Source organism: Mytilus californianus, unplaced genomic scaffold, assembly GCF_021869535.1.
Source record: "Mytilus californianus isolate M0D057914Y unplaced genomic scaffold, xbMytCali1.0.p SCAF_4, whole genome shotgun sequence".
Lineage (NCBI taxonomy): Eukaryota > Metazoa > Mollusca > Bivalvia > Mytilida > Mytilidae > Mytilus > Mytilus californianus.
In genome coordinates, this window is record NW_026262690.1 from 112,004,734 (window position 1) to 112,022,480 (window position 17,747).

Sequence of the window (17,747 nt, forward strand, 5' to 3'; positions counted from 1 at the left end):
ACAACAGATGAGGAAGTGTTACAATGTAAGTACATATCCAAAAATAATTAGAAAACTGGGTTTAAAAAGCAAACATATCGATTATTGAGATATGCAAATACTATTTAGAAAATTTATCACAGCATCTGTCTTTATAGTTTTCATGCATTTGTTGGTGATCTTAAATTTCGGATATATACCAACTAAGCCGTTTTGCCGTTTTCAGAACAAGAATTCAAATTGCCTCTTCTACAGTCTTTAAAACTTTTTTGAATTTTCAAAATTTTAGAAAAAAAACATTTTACTTAAATAGTCATAGCTTTTAACTTTTTCATGCATAAATCATATGATAGAACAATTTGACGAATAAAGCTATTAGGTATGATGATGTGCAACATATGAATTGCATTAGAAGTTCTTATTCAATGTAAAGGTACAGATAATTTTTGTTTTGTGAAAATATGATCATTGTATTTCTAACAAACTTGAAAAAATCAAAATGAAGTATAGAACTCGAAACTTTTATATATTACAGTAATGTAATGCATTACTATTTACTATTTACATCACTGATCACTTTCCATTGCAGGGATACAGTATCTTTAAAGGGAATCAACTCGTGTAGAATTCTAAATTAAGAATGAAATTGATGATTTAACAATCAATTTAAAAAAGATATATTCTCTATCTCATACTGACAGTTAGAAAAATTAGCAAGAACTTTCATTAAAAAAGAAAAAAAAAAATACTTATGGTAGTTAACCTCATATACATGTTTTTTTAATATTAAGATTTCTGAAAAAGTCAGAAACTATTGGATGCATTTATTTTGCTGATTGTTGAAAAATTGACAACAATGAAAGATTAGTTATTGTGATATCAAGAAATGCTGCATCAACAGAATGCTATCAAATAAAAATGCCCTTTTTTTAAGTTCCCTATCCTCTCACAATTTTTGCATTGATAAAAACATCATAAAAAATTCCTGAATTTATAGTATGTCCTATTTACACTTCAATTAAATGTAATGACATTATTTTTAGGGAAATATCCTATGGCTTATAAATTTTTCAGATACAAGTTCACCTTATTCTCTGAAATATCACACATATGTTAAGTCAAGGTTTTGGAGATTGGTCCTGTATGACATTTGGCAACCGTAACTATTAAGCTAATTACTGAAAAAAAAATTCTATTAATTTCAAAGTCCTTGTTATGTAAAAGATTTTCAGTTTTAGAAATAAACATTATTGGAGATGTTAGATTTAAGGGCTGTTCCATTAAAACAAACATGGTACCCAGGGAAGGCATTTTAAAAATGAAGAAACCAGCTATAGATGCCATTAGAGAATTTCTCTTTACATTTTCACAGTTCAAAATAACTTTAATACCCACCCTTAGTTCCCTAGGTCCCATGTATGTTTTTTATGGAAGAACCCTAAGGAGTCTTTTTTCAGAGATATAAAAAAACAGTAGGATACATAGTTTATGAAAATTAAAGTATGAATTTACATATTCAAGTTAATATACATAAATTGATAACTTCTTTCAGTTTTTTTTAAATTATAAAATACTCGATGAAAGAAGAACAAATCAAAACAATTCGATAATGATAATAATTTGCTTTATTTCATCTATTTTCAGGTATCCAAAACATATTTGTGACTGTGATCAGAATAATGTCATCAGGGAATTTCTGGTATATGATCCCAGAAGCTTTGATGTCTACTTTTATCAAGATATAACATGTTTGTTAATTTGAACTTTTGTTGTTAATTTTTGAGGTGTTTATCAATCTTGTTGGTAAACATCTTATTTTCAGAAGAATGAATTGTTAACAAATTACTATGAAGTATCGGAATGTGGAAATTGTATTGAAACCTGGGAATAAAACTATAATATTGATTTATGCTGTTTTTGTGAGAAAGAACGACTGAAATCTACACGACATAAGTTTTTCAATCACTGCCATAACTTGGTTTACCGATGTGATGTATCAGTGTCTCAAATCATTTGCCTTCAGTTTTATATCTTAGAAACCTATTTGGTTGTCTTATCCGCAGTTTTTGGAGCTCAGGGGTTTACCACAGTTTTTGCTTGTTACCTTGATTTGTCTGTTTTTAATAGAGTTGAATAATATCACCTTTACATAAAGGTGTCTTGTAGGTCAAACACATCTATAAATGCTAGACAAATAATACTATTTCTGCAATGAAGGCAGGGTTGGTGTAAACTTTTAAATAATGATTAGGTAATAAGGCATCAGAGAGTGTTTATACACAGGCTATTCATACCATACATATGGACACCTAATCATTCAGAGATCTGTATGTATAGACAGATGCATAAACATATGGCAGTGATTAAAAAAAGTAAAGTGAATACTAGACTGCCCCCATTTTTTTCCTTCTTCATTTGCAAAAGATTCCTTGCTAAAATGAAGTTTACAACATGATATATAGTTACCAAATAGTATCTTGATAAAAACGTTTTATAAAAAATACACAAAACAATTTTTTCCAGAAGTTGTTTCTCCTATGAATTTTTTGAGTAATGCAATTCTGAACCAGTATTTGCACTCTGGAACATTTTAATTTGAGTGTGATTCGGACATAGGTAGTTTTTATTTTGTTTTTCCTTGTATTTATATTTTAATTAATTTGTACCTTACTGCGAAAGTGTATAGTATATATATTGTATGTACTATCAACTATTAAAACATTTTTTGTTGGCATCTTTGTTAAATTTACTATGTACTACAAAAACATTTTTCTCGGCGGTCTTTCTTAGATTTATTTGTATGTTCGTTTGAAACTTTAAGTCAGTTGTGTTGTATATCTGTGATGTATATTTACACAGCATTGCCTGCTGGATCCCAATTATCGCCACATTAACCTATAATGTCTGTTTGGGTTGCTCACCAGATTTTGTCAATATAACGGAACTATAAACAACTGTCCTACAAGTGGGAGTTTTAGCTAGCTATAAATTCAGGTTTAATCCACACTTTTCTTCCGAACATGCCTGTACAACGGTCTTACTAATTAGCAACAAGAAGCGACAAGAAGCGTCGAGAAGCGACAAGGAGAAATAAATTAGCGACAAGAAGAAAAAATTTGCGACAAGAAGACAAATTTAGAGACAAAAAGTTTAAATACTATTAAAATTCATAGAAAATTATGACAATTATTTACAGTTGATTATTTGCTGTTTTATAAAGTTTCAATTTTTGTTAGATTTAGTACCACTACGTACAATATAGTCTTGTAACGAATTTATAGTAAAAATTATTGTATTACATTATTTAATGTATGTATCCATCTGAACATTTTGTAACAATCCCGTGTCTCATCCCATATATATATATATATTTTTTATTCCGCAAGTTTCTTGTTTTCTGTTTAGTATTAAATCTATAATTAAGATCCATTTATTACATCGGTGATCCGTTTATTTGGCAATCGCCAATGGCAGTCAGCAGGGTTTAAGAACATTTGTTATTCGACCTGTTAGTCAAATAAGCTTTGTTAAAATAAACTTTTTCACTTTTTTGGTCTTTTGGAAAATGTTGTTTGTGCTGCATTTAGACCCCTCTAACAAGAAATTTGTTTTGCATGCACACGTATGAAAATAGCGGTTTTTATCCAACGCAATCACTGGTTTGAACGTTGTGTTCAATTTAGACTTGTTTATATATTTTTTTTTATATATATGGACCTTTTAAGTGAGATAAATAAAGATTAGATTATCTTATAATTTGGTTTGAACCTTTGATATATATCAACCATACCGACTCTACATATTATCGATTGATTCATTTATACAGTAAACTGTTAATATATATATATATATCTATTTAAACATATTATTCTTGAAAAACTCTTTCTAGAACAAATGAACAAATGTTTATTTTCTTTGCTCAGCATCATGAAATAATGCAAATTCTCGTATATTTGAAATAAAACCACGCACATTTTAATGCATGTTTCTATATCTATGTATTTCAAATAATCATTATATAGATATCTTAACGCTAAATTTATTTTCTTGTCGCTAAATTATTCTTTTTGTTGCTTCTTGACGCTTCTTGTCGCTAATTAGTTAGACCCCTGTACAAAGTCATGAATATGACAGTTGTTGTCTATTATAGTATTGCAACCAGAGTTCATTTTTTAAAACTTTAATGTTCCGGAAGAACACACACCTAAATTATATATCGATGGAAAGAGGAAAATGTCTACAATAAGAAAAGTTTGGTCGTAAAAACCCAGAGTGGTCATATTTTTGTGAAATTAGGGTCAAAGATAAAGCCTGAAAATATCATAAATTTAACCATGAGGTAAAAAACGAGAAATTTTCTAATATATATTTATTAGAATGCTACAAAAAAGATTAAATCACAAGCATATGCTTCAAAGGATGTCAAAACGACAAACTTGACTAATTATATAAAGGGCTGTCATTACAAAATGGCGTTAATCTTGAACCTTCTGAATTTTCCCTATTTATGACATAGCAAATGTAGACGTGGCCTTGACCTTTTCACATCCATTAACTTTCATATTGCTGATATTTTTTTACAATAGCGTATAATAGAAGTATTTTCTAAATTGAAAAACACCAGTTTATCAAATTATTTCAATAATTTGTCTCTGTTTAAAAAAACAAATTCAAGCGCTGAAACTGTGTTTTTAATTTTGCATCCAAAAGGTTTTTATTTTTGGAAAATAAGTATCTGGCTATAGATAAATAAATACTGTGTACTAGTATTTACAAAGTCGGACAGATTAGTTATAACACAAAAACTATCAAAGTCAACCGATGCGAATGCGAGGTTTAAGAAAAATCATAGGTGTGACTGCATTGATTAAGTGGTTGGTTCAGTGGTTTCTTAATGGGATTATCCTGATAATGTGTAGACTCGTCAATTTTTTAGGAAAATGATAGATAATAATGCTAGTTTGAACCATATATAACTTGTCTTTGAAAAGCTACATTCAAAAGATCTAGTCTTCAATAGATAGGGATAAACTGCATGTAAAAAAATCTAAACGTTACAGTGGGAAAGTGTTTACAAGAATCGTAGCTATGAGTCAATCTCTTCGTCATCGTTTGCTGATTCAGTACGCGTATTAGCTTTACAGCACGCTTCACTTCCTTGACACGGACAAAGTTCGGTGCTTGACAGATTTTTTAGCACAAAGATTTACCTTTGCAGGTACACATTAAATCTTGTAGGTAATCAAATGACATTTGTCCCTTAAAAAGGTTGGGGTTAATCCATGTGTGTCTTCCCAGCTGAAGTCTAAAGGCGACTGCTGTGGTTGCGAAGAAGTCCAAATAGTGGTCTGAAGTAAAGCTCTCATGACAGGTTGCAGGAAAGTTGATTCGCATGGTGGTAGTTTGGCTAAGCTAAGTTTGTCTTTTTGATGAGCTTTCTTTATATGGAGTTTATTTAAATCACTGTTGTCAAATATGGCTTTCCGTTTCTGGTCATAGACCCTTGCAACATATGTCCGACTGACATCAACAGATTTATCAATGTCACCGCTTGAAAGATTGTCTAAATCAATAAAGTCTCCGAGATTGTCCTTTAAAACTTTGTAAACTGTTTTTTTCCAGATTCTGAATAATGATGAAGTGGTATCACAACCTGTCAAAGCATGAATAACAGGTTAAACTTTACACAAGACAGGGTTCAACACACTGTATAATTCAGGCCTGAATTAAGAAAAAGTGCTGTTATATCCAGTCTAAAAGGGAATAACCTTTTCTAACTTAACAGGAAAGTTACCAAGATCTCTTGACATGGAGCGCAAAATTACCCAAAGAATCTCCGTTGTGTTTTCCATTTTTTCAGCACATTTCGAAATATTATTGAAAGCATTCGGAACACGAACAGGAACTCCTCTTAACGTTGGCTTAATGAAAGGTGAAACAGCCTTTCGATGTGGGTATAACACACCCTTTCAATTACTAGGGAATGGGCACTGAGTTTAAATTTACTGAAAACTGATCTGTCAGTTTTGAATTTACATATATCAATATACGGAGGCCATTTTCCAATTTTTTTAGTCTTACGAAAGAAATTAAATTTTCACATTTATGGATAGAACAATTCATAATTTTATATGCCTGGTCAAAGATTCTTTGTTGGATAGTATTTATGTAATATTTTAAATTAATAGTATCAAAAGTAAGATGGCTAAAACCTAATTTATTTAACCAGTCTTGTTGACCCATTTACTTGTTTTCTCTACATTATTATATATTTTATAGACTGAAGAATTAGGTGAGTTCACAATGTGGTTTAGAAATTTTATAGCTGAAAGCTGAATTTTTAAGTACAAAGGGGTTCTGTTTGTCTCAGCTAGACAAGCTACATTTGTTGTTTTGCAATGTACCCCTAAAATTTCTTTGATAAATTTAATATGTAAATGTTCAAATGGATCTGAATCTTTGAACACTTCGCTTACACCCCATACTTCACTTCCATAAAGAGTGATTGGGACAACTAAAGTATCAAATATTTTTCAAATATATGTCATTTTTGGTATATGTCAAGGATGTGCGACATAAGAAATGCCTTTTTGTGGAAGAACAGATCATCATTATCAATTGTTATTAATGACTTGAAAGCAAGTTAATGTCCTGATTCTTCAGTTACTGTATTGCCTGATTGCACAGGAGTTGACTTTAATAAATAATCTACTGGGTTATGAATGCTGAATGGTAGGCTGCATTTGAAAAAAAATCTGTACTAACGATTATCTTTACCATGGATTAATTATTACTCACATTAGCGCACCTCAAAAGACTATCAACACGTTCACGGGACTCGATGTTTTGCAGTTTTCTGTCCTTTATAAAGTTTTTATTTTTACACAAAAAACATTTTTTCATATCTTAACTTCAAGGAGGAAATTGCGCGCGAGTTCGTATAAAAGTATCAGGCTGTGAGAATACTTGTGAATCCGATTGATCACATATTTGGCTTTCTGTTTCTAATTTGAAGACGCTACAATTTTGCCTGCTGGTGTATGTCTTGTAACTGCCTGATGATACACAACGCTTTCATCCACGAAAAGCAGATTATCAAGAGAAGTTAGTTGTTGCATCACCATGTCGCACACCAAATCTCTGCGTGCATCTCTAGTTTCAATTAAACTTTTTTCCCGACTGCTCGCTTTTATATTAATTGCTCTGATGTTGAATATTGACACACAATGCATTTGTTCCACACAATGTCATTCTTTCTGCTTTTGGGACTAGTAAGAGTAAACTTTACCATTACTAGCCATTATCCGGAAATAATCGTATCCAAAGGATTCGGGTAAACTTTTATAAAAAGTCAAAATTTAATCGACAAAAATATAACTTATTTAAAGGAAATACACAAAAAAATTACTATATAAAATCAAATCACACTTCAAAAAACTCAGAAATAATCAACTAATGAAAGATAATGTACAAAATCATATCGAAACTGTGGAGCAAAATGACCTTTGTGACCATAAATGATGAAAACAAGGTACAATTAAGTGATGTTTTTGTTTTGTAGTTTTTGACAAAATTGTTTGGGATTTGCCAATCAAAATTTGCATGCAGTATAACAACAATATATTCTTTCCTCTCAAATGACAAGTACTGCTTTTGAATTGTATGTTTTCTCGTTTTCAAAGAAAAATGCGTTAAATTTCCACCTAAAAAAATGCTAACTTTAAGTTTAAATTTTTATTAGGGGATGGTATTATATTTATGTCTTCATCAGTCCGATGATCCTTGATAATATGTGTATCGAAAATAATTAAGAGCCGAGCCTGAAATTGAACAAAACTTTTTTAATTTTAATTTTAAGGCGACTACCCAAAACCGTTAATTACGGGGCAACCCATAAACGGGCTAAAATACAAAAATGTGACCAAAGAAACTTTTTACGACCAGACGGAAATTAAAAAATAGATATTTTTCTATCATTTAAAACAATTTCCAGCCTTGTGTTATTTCGGAACATTAAACTCGTTAATTAAGCGTCTTTTTCGAGGTCAGTTGCAGTACTATTAGTTCCGTTGGTTTTTATGGACTTCCCCTTTTTGAATTTACCGTAGAGTTAGCTATTTTTTTTGTTATACATTCTTGTTTCAACATTTCATTAACTCTAACATGTCTAATCTGCATATAACTTTATTATATGAAAAGCACACTGTGACTTAAAGAAAAACCGTATAAATACAGGCAACAGTAGTATATCGCTGTTCAATAGTCATGAATCGATTTAACTGAAACAAATCCGGGTCACAAACCAAAACCGAGGGAAACACATCAAATATAAGAGGAAAACAACGGAACAACATAAACACTGAACTGCTACAAAAACAAACGGCAACATACATAGGAACAGACTATTTGATAATAACTGCCATATTCCTGACTTGGTACAGGACATTTTAAGAAAAAGTGGTGGGTTGAACCTGGTTTTTTGGCTAGGCAAACCTCCTGCTTATATGGCAATGTTAAATATACCGCTTTAAATTGCAATATTATGTGACAGGAATGCATTACAACTAAACGCAAGAACACTCAGGACAGAGACATGCATAAATGAATAATATAATAGAACATTACAACATGTAAACCACAGAATAACAACGGACACCCTCATTTATACCACAATAGAATTAAGAACCGTGCGTCACACGAATGTATCAACGCCACAAAAAGTGATGTCACAGGTAAATTTCTAAAAAAAAAATATAAAATTAGGATTAAGTTTGTAATGGTGTTATTTCATGTATTTTATAACCATTACAAGAATATTAATATAGAATTGTGTTAGTAATAGTGTAATTAGTTGTAGTTTCTAACCATGTCGGTTTTTCTTCTAAATCAAAACTGTAAAAACAAATTAATCCTGTGCATATAGTAGCTTTAAACTAAAAATCATATAAATGAACTAGCTCATTAATTATCTTAACTTTCACATACATGTAGAAAATACCGAGACAAGTCTTATAGCAATGCGAATTCACACTCGGGAAAATTCATATTCGGGAATAGGTCACGTTCGTTACTTAGCAAACCAGACGACGTAGATGGCAAACCACAATCTAAGACGTAATAAAAATGTCGTTAGTAAGTTTAGACACAGACACATCGTATAGATCAATCAATTCCTGATGGTATCCGTAAAATTTACGGAGTGTAATTTTTAATCTTTCCTCCTCATAACTCTGTTTCTGCGTAAGGAGCACGCTCCTGTATATGAAGTCCTTATAGTGTAAACATGCACGAGCACAACGTATCAACTGAGATATGTAAACACCATACGATGGGGCAGAAGGTATGTTACTGCTGAAAAATGGAAATTGATAGTTGGGAAGTTGAAATCGTCCCGTTTGTCATAGATTTTAGTGTGAAGTCGTCCATCTGTGTCAATATTGAGGAAAAGATCAAGGTATGAAGCAGTCCTTCTAGTATTAGTAGTATCCTTAATTTCAAGTTCAATGGGATATATGAGATGTAAGTACTGACTGAAATATGGGTTATTCAGTAATATATAATAATATATAATCATCAATATATCTGAAATTAAAATTAAAGAATTTCGCAAGGTGCTTTTTCTTTTTGTCTTTTAGAAGGTTCTGAATGAATTCTGCTTCATATGAGTACAAAAACAAATCGGCCAGTAAGGGTGCACAATTTGTACCCATTGGAATATCGACTGTCTGTTGAAATATCAATCCTCCAAACTCAACAAATATATTGGCGATCAAAAAGTCCAGCATTTTGATAATATCGTCTTCAGTATGTTTTCTGATAGAATCAGTGTGGTTCTTCACAAAATAAGAATTATTATAACTCAAAACATGAAATCTATATCTACGATTCCCATAGAAAATGCTCTGTTTGATGAGATGGTGAAGTCGATCTTTCAATTGAGCATGGGAAATAGTAGTGTGAAGCGTAGAAAAATCAAAAGTTTTAATGTTGATGCAAAATTTCAGAGATTGTGATCTAAGATTTAGCATTAGATCTTTAGAATTTTATAAATTCACATCTGATTGACACCACTGGTTGAATATATTTCATCACAATATTTTTAAAGGCCAAATTTTACTGTAGAAAGAATAGTAGTCAGCACTTTAGAAGATGTTTAGTTGAACATCTTGATGATCCAGCTATGTATTCTTTATAAGGAGTTTTGTGAAATTTTTGTATCCAGTATAATAATGACGGTAGATTTTCTTCGTTTTCTTTGATGTTAATACCAAAAGAAAGAAGGACAGATTGGTGATTTTGTAGAATTTCATCCTTTGTAAATGATGTTAAAGAATATGTAGGATTACCAGTTTTGCTGTTTATTGCAAGCTCTTTTGTGAGACATTCCGAGTAATGGTTTTTACATATGAAAACAATATTATTGGAGGCTTTATCTGCTGGAATAACAACATATTTGTTATGAATAAGTAGTAGATCTTTAGAATTTTTAAGAATCCACATCTGATTGACACCGCTGGTTAAAATATATTTCACCATCTCACCAAACAGAGCTTTTTCTATAAATTTTCAATTAAAACTCTGATATTAATTGGTATATGTGGTGTAAGGTCAAACATTGACTTAACACACTAATCTCTATGTTCCAGTTTTGTTGTGCCCTTCCCCAATTTTTTAAATTAACTTATTCTTGTCCTAACTATGAATGAAATATTTGGAACTTAACATGGCTACGTGTATTTTTACACAGTTATTAGCTTCTCTATATTATCTGAAAAATATGGTATCAGTGTTTCAATTAAAAGAGGCGGGAGATACCAAAGGGACAACTAAAATATTTAAGAGAAACCTACAACACCATCGCAAGAAAGAAAAAAACCACGAAAGCCACAGTACAAAACAGAGAGCATTGTTGCCTTTTTATATCTGCTTCTAAATTATCTTTGTAATGAAGGAACTAGACGTAATATATATCCATTGGTAACGATTTTTTCTCTTTAACTTCAAACTTCAGTGGAAGCAGACATCTCATTCTTGAGTTCAGCGTATTGAATATTGAGATGCTGGCAAATTTCAGAATCGGGAGTTTTTTCCAGTAGTTTTCAGTAATCAATACCAAATAGTGAAAACTGCAGAGTTGACCCCTTTTCTTCGCATTTATACATCCCTAGCTTTCAAATGTTTGGCTTTAAGCGTTCCTGATGAAGGTCAATCCAGAAAAGCGCTTCATACGCACCAAATTTATAAAGTGTTATTTTCATATATTTATAACAATGAAAAACGATTACAGAGGAGTGCATCAATGAAACAGCAGCCTAAAAAGTTTAGCTGACTACTTACAAAAGAATACAGAGAAATTTGCAATGTCTATATATTAGTAGTTATAAGTAAACATGTAAGTAACGTTGCCCGATATTCAAAATTTGACGCAATACCAGAACATTTCCAAGAAAACATATCAGTTTCACTCGTCTGAATATGATATATTGATACCTACTAACGGAAATACCCCAAAGTCTCTAGCAAACCCTGAAAATTAAATAAGCATTACCGAAAGGTCGTCCAAAACTCCATATACCATGGACATGTACGAAAGGAGAAACACGACAAAATAAGAAGTTATTTTTTAAACGGTATTAAAATTATTGTTTGTTCGGAAAAAAACAATTATTTATATTTTATAAACCGACAAAAATTAACGTATAATCGATTGAAGCACTTTCTGTTTTTATAGAAAATTATCATTTCACAAGAAATGACTGGTACAAAGGTAACTTTTAACACATATTTTCATCCTTCTTTCAACATATGACGCATTGAATATTGATATAAAAAGGAAATTACAAATATCAACAAATTGCTGTTTTATTTGTTAAATCAAACAATGGAATTTTTTAATCTCTTTTCTTGTTTACACTTAGAATCATTGAAAAAAAAAACACAGAATGAAAATATTACGTAACAATATCAGTTTAAAAAGTAAGAATTCTGGTAAAGACGTTCTGCCCAATGTTGCTGTTCATCCACATATCTGTAAAACTAGTCATTATCCAAAAGGTATATATTGTATCGGTGTCTTTATAATACGATCCCGTAAAGCTAGTTGCAGAATTTGAGTTACCATATTCTTCATTGTTCCAAGCAACGACAAATCCTACGATACAATTCCTAGGCTCCGCATCAGGTATTGTAAATCTTCCCGATAAAGGATAGTACTTTGCAGCTTCACCTACGGCACTATTATACCTGCCAATGATTTCTCCTGTTAGTTTCCGGTCCGGTAAATCTAGTTTGCATGTAATTTCCAATTTCGATCCAAGCTGATTCACCCATTTTCCAGTTAATCCACAAGGATCGCATGTGTCCTTGTTATCCGCACTACATGTCTTTTCTGTAATATAAGAAAATAAACGTTAACCTTTCGTATAATAATTCATCTAAATCGGTTTGGATATCGAGTCTAACAATTCCTATGCTTACGACAAGTGTTTTTGGACTAAAGTTCACCAGAAACGATAAGGATCAACAGGTTGGAAAGCTCGAAATAGAAAATATTTTGAAGCACCTAAACAGATAGCTAAAAGTTAACGGTCAAATGTTAAAAGAGAGGTGGACAATACCAAAGTGATAATCAAACTCATAAGTGGAAAACAAACTAACAAAGCAATGGAAAAAACAACGAAAAACGAATCAAAAGACAAACAGTCTACAAAACATTCCATAAAAAATTATAGGCTGCGCAACGCGAACCCCCCCAAAAAACAGGGATAATCTCAAGTGCCCAGGAAGGATATGCATATCCTGCTGCACATGTGACACCCGTCTTGCTACTCCTTTAAAATACGTTGATAAGTTATATCAAATTATAAGAGAGCACGCAAAAGTGGATTAGTAATTGACTCTTATCTAACCCTAAGACAACATCAAATTTGTAAAACCACCGGTCATGTAAAATTTTTAACATTAAAACTTGACCAAATGTGAAATATTGAAATTGATATACGATTTGTAATTTAGACAAAACGTAACGTTTAAACAAATTAGAACAGATCAACTTGCTACTAGGCGAATGCTACATCCGCGAACTGATTATCCTTCAGTCTTTGTTTGTTGCCTTGCTTGGTTTTCTTAATCGATTTATGAGGTTCGAACATCGGTAAACTTCTATTGCCTTTTCCCCCGACACCTGTACCAACCCGGGGTACTTAATTAAGGCAACAGTAGTTTACCGATGTTCAAATCTCATAAACATGTTTTAGTTAAGCATTGTGGATGCATTGAAACAACATACCCTCTTGTATACCGAGTACATGGATATACATGGAACTGCAATACCAATAAGGAAAATTTCCACTCTGAAAAATTGTTTCCTTTTTGTACAACCACGACCACGTTGACACTGTAAAATATACATTGGAAATTAAAAACAAAGTGTGATTCAATATATGTTTGTCGTTTTCTATGTATACACTTATAAATTAAGATGCAACACTTACTACAGCAATGTTAAATTTTACAGCAAAATCTAATCGTATTTGACTCAACAGACAACTTTATGATTACTTAAAAAATACAAAAAAAAAGGATAAAAAAGACTCCCATCTTTTCCATGAAAACGCCCGTAATATCCTAGGGTAATAACAAAGATCCTATACATTTTTTTTGTCAGTGTTTTTATAAGCTTGAAATTATATATTTATTTTTCTGCCATTAATACCCAATTTATATATGAACAAAAAGAATAAATTGTCAACAAAAAGAGTAGTCTAAATAATTATGACGTTTTGAAAGGCTATTATACTTTTTTTTCTTTGACGCCTTACAGCGACGTCATAACGCCGAACTCATATTTTCAGTTGGACTTTCAGAGAGAATTTACTGCTTTAATAAAACGTTTAGCTGATATCTCCTTAAGATGCTTCCTTTTAGGAGTATAAAATATATTTTTGCACCAAACTCGGTAAAATGTGACGGACATGAATTTCCGGATAATAAAAAACAAACGTTCCGGAAATTCGCGTCTGTCAAATTTTACCGAGTTTGGTGCAAAAAATTATTTTATACTCTCCTAAAAAGAAATCAGATAAACGTTTTAAAAAAAGCAGTAGATAATCGTCCGCCTCGGATGGAATTGTAACTTATTTTATCATTACTTTATTGGAAAATTCCCTCTCAAAATCCAACCAAAAAAGATGGCTTCAGCGTTATGACGTCGCTGTAAGGCGTCAAAGAAAATAGTATAATAGCCTTTCAAGACGTCATAATTATTTGGATTACAAAAAGAGCAACGAAAATTTTCCCGAATTGCATTAGGACAAACCATCTACAAGTAAAATATATTATATTAATTTGCCAAATATTTAACTGTTCATCTTTTATCATGAATCATTGAAATAACACTTTATTGTCAACGCATGCCAACAATCTAAATTTCTGTCTCATTGACATGGCCTTCGACAATGAGCAAAACCCATACCACATAGTCAGCTATAAAAAAGTACATGTCTAGCCCTATCCCCCCCCCCCCACCCCAATTTGATAGCTGAATATTGCAAATCAATTGAGTTTCAAAGTAAAATATCGTTTAGTCAATTAGTCATGAGAGTTTTCTTTATCTTTTCCAGATTAAAAACAAAATGACTCCCAACTAAAAAAAATTTGACGAATGCTAATTTGTTTATTCCATCAAGTACTTTTTAAAAGCCCTTCATAAAATTTGGTGCATGAGTATTTATAAAATCTGACAGGAAGACATAAACGTTTTGCGAAAAATACGGAAACTAGTGTAATTGGCATACAAACCTCACAATGATAATACCCCCTACCACTAAAGTCGATGGTCGAATATTGCACCTACAACAGTCAAAACATGTACAAATGAAACGGAAAGTATAATAAGAAGTTTAAGTTGTGTTGAAATATTCAAAGCACAATAAATGTCGTCCAAAATGTCTGACCTCAGAACTTCCGTCCTAACATTGAATAAACAATGGAAAGTAAAGAGCGCAAATAAAAAACCAAACAGAATTAAACTCTCCATTACTTTTAACGAAATGTTCCGTCGTTTGGTTTTGGAAAAAGAACTATAACACATTATAGGCTGATGATTGTGAACGCTAGACGCGCGTTTCATCTACGAAAGATTAATCAGTGAAGCTCTAATCAAAAAGGTTAACTCAAATAAAGTAGGAAGTTAATGAGTATTGAAATGAGTAATTAGCATTCCAAAAAATAAAACCCAGGTAAATAAGTGAATATTGAACCAAATAATTTTTTCACTCGGTATTCTATATTGTAATGGTACGTGCATGCGCTCAATATTTCCCACAAACAAATGCATGTGAAAATATGGAATGTGTTTTTCTTTTTTGTTTCCATTCGACTATAAAAGTTATGTAAATATTCATAATATTTCAAAGACCTTATAGATTAAATTGTTAACAAACTTCACAATTATTCTTAAGGTGAAGTCGTCTAGTTTTGGATATAAAAATAGTCCTAAAAACAACAACAGTCCACAAACTCATTACGCTGAAAAATGTCAAACTGAGCAACTCAAAACAACCAGAGCCCATCAGAAGTAAATAATTCTTAAAAGGCAAGCTGTTTCAACTACTTTAATGAAGTCGTCTATATGCGTCAATTACAAGGAAAAGATGAAGATATGATTCAAACCTTCTATTTTCGTTAGTATCCTTAATTTCAAGTCCACTGAGATATATGAGATAAAAGCACTAATTATAATGTGGGTTATGTAGGGACAGGACATCATTAATATATCTCATAGTAAAATTAAAGAACTTGATTCTTTTTGTTGCTTCATATAAATTAAAATTATAAGCAGTCGGTCAGTAGAAATGCACAATAAGCACATATTGGAATAACGAATGTTTTCTGAAACATCAATCCACCAAACTCAACTTCATGAAAACTTTATACTGCCAAAATCGTATTCCCTTTTGATTCCAACAACAAATACTCTGAATATAATATCAACAAAACGTTTGTTATTGACAAGCATTTTGTTAATATCACATTCAGATTATTTGTTGTTGGAATCAAAGCTGGTTATGATTTTGACACTATCATTTAGAATTACTAAAGCATGGTTTTTTTTCAGTTCTAAACATCTACAAAAACGAAATATCGAATGAAATTCGATATTAGCATTCGTTTTAGAACAATTTTATTAATTGTATCAAAATACGCTTAAATTCTTCGCTGATAAATTTATGTGTTGTAAGACATTACTTCGAACCTATTCAGATCCACAGCTATGCGACGTATAATCTGACCTTAATTAATAAATTATTGATTTCTCATTGGAAACATCAGAATAGAATTGTCAAAATTCTGAACAATACACATATCATACTGCAGTTTAATTATGATAAGCAAATTATTAACTTAATTAAAAAAGTGTATGCAACGGTTTTGATCAGTTTTTATATCGCTTAATACTCAATATCATATTTGATAACTTAGTGCAGGCTTTAAAAAAACTGATAAAATGTTGTGGTTTGTATAAAGAAAACACGCTATGAATACGATGGAAAATTGATTAATCACTCGACACAATATACCATATAATCCAAAATGAAGTTCATCATTCGCACAAAAGACAACCCAATTCAAAATGCAATTACTCGCCAAAAAACCTTATATTACGACACTTAGGCGACAATTTGCGATATATTGCTGAGTTTGGTGGATTGATACATTTGTATTTCAACAAAAATTTGATATTCCAGTGGGTACTAATTGTGCATTTATACTGACCGACTTTTTGTAATTTGTACTCATAAGAAGCAGAGTAATTTTTAAAAGATGTTCATTGAACAGCTAAAACTATTTCTATATTAACATTTTCAACAGGAAAACTCAAATCAAATCATTGCATCTTTCATAGAAATATCAGCTGTTCAATGAAACAATGAAAAAAGAATCAAGACATAAAACACACCAGTTTGGCCATGGAGTATCCTTAATTCAAAATTCACAGTGAAATGCGAGAACCACGAAAAGAGATTATGAAGTAAAAGGACATTATCTATACAATTATATGTGTATAACTGAAAGAACTGTTTAATATAAGATTATGTGATTCAGTGTTTTTGTCGTCTAAACGTAACGCAGAGGCTTCTACTTTGTCAGACGACGTCTAAATTGTAAGACAAAAATAATAATAAAAAAAAACACCTAAACCCCCCCCCCCCCCAAAAAAAAAACACCATACAAAAGTCCCCCCCTCGCCCCACCCCCAAGTAAAAAGGTTATCTTTCGAAACGTATTAATGACTTGGATTCGTTAATGTTTATACAACAAATGTGTACTGTATGAGCAAGGTACATTGAAATATTACCTAATTCGATATGCTTCATTAATTGTTTTAATTTTTTTGGAAGGTATTTGGTTTAAATATACTGGCGAACTCTTTTTTCCACAAAATAGTATCAATTGTTACGTTATGAGATATTGCTTATTAAATTTTATCAAATAAGAAATTGTGAGTAATAAAATATAACAACTGCTGACAGAACTATTTCAGCTCGATACTCACAAAACGTATTTTCGAGATTTGAACGTATGTAAACTACTATAGCCTTAATTTTAATCCTACAAGACATTTGCGGAAACGATGTCTATACCTAGGATTACACTTAGACTTACGATTACAGTTGAGGAAAATCAAGGAGTCCTCTCAAAATAAGAAAATAAACCCAATTCAGATATATATAGTAAAATGAAATGACATTTATTTTATCATGTAA